Source organism: Diabrotica undecimpunctata, chromosome 3 (genome assembly GCF_040954645.1).
Source record: "Diabrotica undecimpunctata isolate CICGRU chromosome 3, icDiaUnde3, whole genome shotgun sequence".
In the NCBI taxonomy this organism is placed as follows: Eukaryota; Metazoa; Arthropoda; class Insecta; order Coleoptera; family Chrysomelidae; genus Diabrotica; species Diabrotica undecimpunctata.
Window position 1 is genome coordinate 125,056,222 of NC_092805.1, and position 4,851 is coordinate 125,061,072.

Sequence of the window (4,851 nt, forward strand, 5' to 3'; positions counted from 1 at the left end):
ATTTCCTAAAATGTCACTTAGGAATGGAGGGTATAGTGTGTTGCCTAGTCACATGGCTCACTTAAAAATATCTACAAAATCATAACTACTAAAATACAACTTTTTACAATTATTATATGCTAATTTATTAAAAATGCCCTCACATAAATATATTTTTATTAAATTCTCTAGTATATAACTTATTTAAAATAATCAAATACTTTTTTATATCTAATATTATGTAGTATATAACTTATAAATTATTTTCTATAAACCCTAATCGTATCAATATATATATATATATATATATATATATATATATATATATATATATATATATATATATATATATATTAACTAACAAATTCATTAATTATCTGACTATTGAGATATCCTGACCAGCACAAATTTTACTAATTTGTAGTGGCTGCACCAGTTATCAATAATTATCAAAATCAAAGTGAGCGCTGAAGATTGTGCGTCATACCCCGACTTTGATAAATTATTCGAGTATCGAAATAGAATAAAATAAATAGACCTACGTAATTATGACTAATTAGCTGGCGGCTTTTATTTCTCATTAAATAATGTTTTAGTTGGAATAAAAATAATATTTACAGAATGATATTTTATATTTTTGTTTATACGTTTATTTTAGAAGTACACTTGCATGTGTGCTCTTATTAAGAAGCCGCCACTAATCGAGACTAATATGACCTGTGTTTGTTATTACATTTCCACTTTTTAATATTTTTATATTTTGTATACTTTAAAACCATAGTTGGAATGTTACGTTTAATTTTTGTATATTTGGCTTAGAAAATTTTTACTGAACTAGCGATTAATACTTTACCTGAATACATTAGTTCATTTTTTGTACTTAAAAAATATTAATGCATATCATTAACTCTTAATTAGCTGCAGTATTTTTAAAACATCCTAAACTTCTGTAAAACCCAAAAAATAAAAAAACTTTAATTTGTTATAAATATATACCGGGTGTCCAATAAGCCGATCTCTCGGCTATATGTCAGAAACTATTCATGTTATAACTTTAGGAGAAAAAATTCCCATAGCCCAATAATCCATATTATGCAGATTAACACCACCCGCACTATTAAACGTAGCCTCGTCTGTCCACAAAATCTTTGACATGATATGCGGTTGTTCTTCTAACAGACCTAACATCGAATTGCAGTAATCCAGCCTTCAATCAAAATCTCTCTCATGTAAAGCATGGTGGAGAACTATATGATAAGGATGCAGTCTAAAAACAGAACAACAAATATTGGTGAAAAAGAAACCACTATATTTACTAAAACTCAAAAAATCTTGAAAAATCCACAAATGTTTCACAAGATAAATCGTGCATAAGTATTTTTAAGAAACGGATAAAAGGATAAAAGCGCCGTGTTGCCGTTTTTATCGGAATATTAAAATAAAAGTTGAATCTAAAGTTTAAATAGAATTCCAAGTTTCTGATCTAAACGTTCACTTTATAATATAAAAAACCAACCTCTGATGTTTTAAAATCCTTAGAACAGTAGTTTTGGGTATGTTTAATTCTATAGAGATTTGCCGACTACTTATATGTGGATTCTGTTGAATTAAAGAAAGAACATTGATTGAATTATCTTCGGTCATACCTCTACTATGTCTTTTAAAACAAGGACGATGAAAACTACCAGTTTCTCTTAATCTTCTTGCCTTTCTTTCAAATACTTTTTTGCTATAATATTTCCTGTCAGGCAATCTTATATATATATATATATGTGAGGCAATAGCGGCATTTTGGTGACAGTTGGTTTTCGAAATAAACTCCAATCATATCATACAATTCTGCATTTGATATACCCATCACGAATTATTAGTACTGATAATTAAAAATTAATATTACCAATATTATTATCTAATGAAAAAAGTGCAATCTTCAATTCGAATTTTAATATAACACTTCTTAACAATGTTTTTACTGCTGTCAATAAATAAACAATATGAACTCCCCGTCAAATTCATTGTCGTAGCCTACTTAGTTTCGAAAAAACTATTTTTAATCATATGAAATAACAATGGTCAAAATAGGTATCAACATTAAGATTCTTCTGCTATAAAAAAATTTAAAAGTACCTACTGACTTATTTTTTAATTTAATTTATAATACAGGGTGAGTCAATACTATCCTTACTTATGTTTATTTGTTTTTATTCATATCTCGAATTCCACAAAAGCTATTAACATGCGGTTTGCGCCATTTTATTACGAATTTAATTTAGTTCATTAAAATTTACAATAGATAGGTGTTTCCATTAAACGTTTTGAAGAAAAACAAATTTTAATTTTTTCTATTCGAAAGTACCCTCTACCCATAACAATTAAAACTAAATGCAATTGTTTTATTTTTTTCGAAAAAATAAAAAAACTGCTTTGTGATTCTCAAATAAAACTCGAAATTCGACTACGTTTATCAAAATGCTACGTCTGGTCAACTCTTCTATATGCAGTTGAAACGTGGATCCTTAAAACATCAACCGTTAATAAATTGGAGGCCTTTGAAATGTGGATCTACCGGAGAGTACTCAAAATTTCTTGGACATCGCATACCTCAAACGAAGAAGTGCTGCATAGAATAGGCAAGGAAAGAGATCTTTTTAACACAGTAAAAGTTAGAAAAACATCATACCTAGGCCACATACTGAGAAATAATAAGTACCAATATGCCCAACTTATAGTGAAAGGAAAAATCGAGGGAAAGAGAGGCCTAGGAAGGAAAAGACTATCGTGGCTCAGAAACATCCGACAATGGACAGGGCTAAATTTTGAACAGCTAATAAGAACAGCTGAAGATAGAGAAGAGTTTAAAATTGTAGTAGCCAACCTCCATTGAGGTTGAGGGCACTTTAAAAGAAGAATTGTTTTATAGTAGATATAAATTAAGTCATCCACACTCTTTCTAATGACACTAATTTCGTTAAAATCGGTTGATCTAAACCAAAGTTATAGGTATTTAGCCACAAATACTTTCCCACTCTCACTCACCCCTTTTTTAAAAAAATAAAAAAAAGTACTTGAACAACTTTGTGCGGAATTTAGGCCTCTTTCTTGTTTACTTATTTAACACTTGGTATAATTGGACATATTTCACAAAAAAACTGGTTTTTTAAATTTTTCTTCACAGGTTACGCCCAGCGATTTCCAGCGATTTCTCTTGGCCACTTTTAGTAAGGATTTTTTTCTCCTAAAGTTATAACATGAATAGTTTCTAATATATAGGCGAGAGATCGGCTTATTGGACCACCCGGTACATTTCTGAACGGTGAGTCGTTGGAATTCATGATGGTTCTATCATAAACAATTTATTTTCAAGAAAGACTAACAATTTTAGCCGTTTTGTGTTTTCATCCGTTGCATGGTTTTACGGTAAATGTACCTTTAAAATAAGTAAAGAGATTACGTTCAATAAGTAGGTATATTGTTAATAAATTCGACAAACTTTGGCGGGTTCATTAAAGTAAGTTTGACATCATAGTCCCTTTCTCGAGAGGATAACAAAATACAAAAAAAGAAATTATTAACTCTGTAAAAAACGTTATAATTAGCTTACTTCGGACATATACTTAATAATAAATACCGACCTCTACATCTATAAAAAAAATTACAGAAAACCAAAAAAACTGCTTTGGCCACCAAAAAAATTAAAAAAATATTAACAAAAAAGCAGAAGATACCAAAAAAAAAGATAACAAAATCTCAGAACCCGGGCACGAAGGGCCCACATCCTCGAGCAATTTGTCGGGTACTCGAGGCGCGAGCCAGCAATTTCAGTTCGATGATATGTCACTAAAGAAAGCAGTAAAAGAGCGCTGTATGCTAGCCAGCATTGATCGGGTTAGGAGATCGTGTGGGAGTTCTTGTACCCAGGACTTCCACACATAAAGCATAGTGAGCCCCTATCATTAGATGTCTGCAGGAAGCAGTAGTCACCAATCTTACTTTATAAAACAAGCGATGCTACCGACCTCACAAACTACAGTCCCATCATAAGATTAGAAAATAAATTGGAGTTTTATCAGCCCATAGAACCGGCGGATTTTAGAAAAGGCTAAGGAACAAACTACCATCTATTGGTAATAAATAATATAATAAAACACTAGATTTATTATTTGTGGATTATGAAAAGGCCTTTGACAGCATAAACCAACAAAAAACGTTAGAAGCTTTGACAACGTGAGTTTACCCCAGTCATTTGGCCACTTTCCGGTATTCCAGATCTCACTGCAAATTCTAAGCATTATTTTCGTCCCTAATTCTCCCATTTCTTTGAGTGTTTTAGCTGTTGTTCCATCTTCTCCTTCTGCTTTTCTAAATTTAAGCTTTTTAATTGCCGCCTCAATTTCTGATTTCAATATTTGAGGTTCTTTTTCATAAATTCTTTTCTGGGTATTATTGTCTGGGTCGTTGTTAAACGAGAATAGTATTTCGCAATATTGTTTCCACACCTCTGCGATTAGTCCAGTCGTCAGAGAGTTGACCACTATAAATCGTATGAACAAGCTGAATTTTGCAGAATATTATATATAATTTTGGACCCCCAAAAAAGATGAAAAAACGTTTACCACTTTTACCCCCAGGCTTCCCCCTTAAACCCCCTCGAAGAAGGGTAAAATCGCAAAAAAAATTAAAATTTTTATAAATATTTTTTGTGTAGAAGAAACCGTTCTCTTAGAAGCAACGTTTGAAACGACCGTCTATTTTGCATGTCAGTTACGCGCGCGAAATCAATGTTCAATAAAATTTGTATCAGCTCTAAGGTAAAAATTCGATATCTTTTGATCTAAATGTCCTATCGACAAAAATCAAGATGCGTTTTAAAGG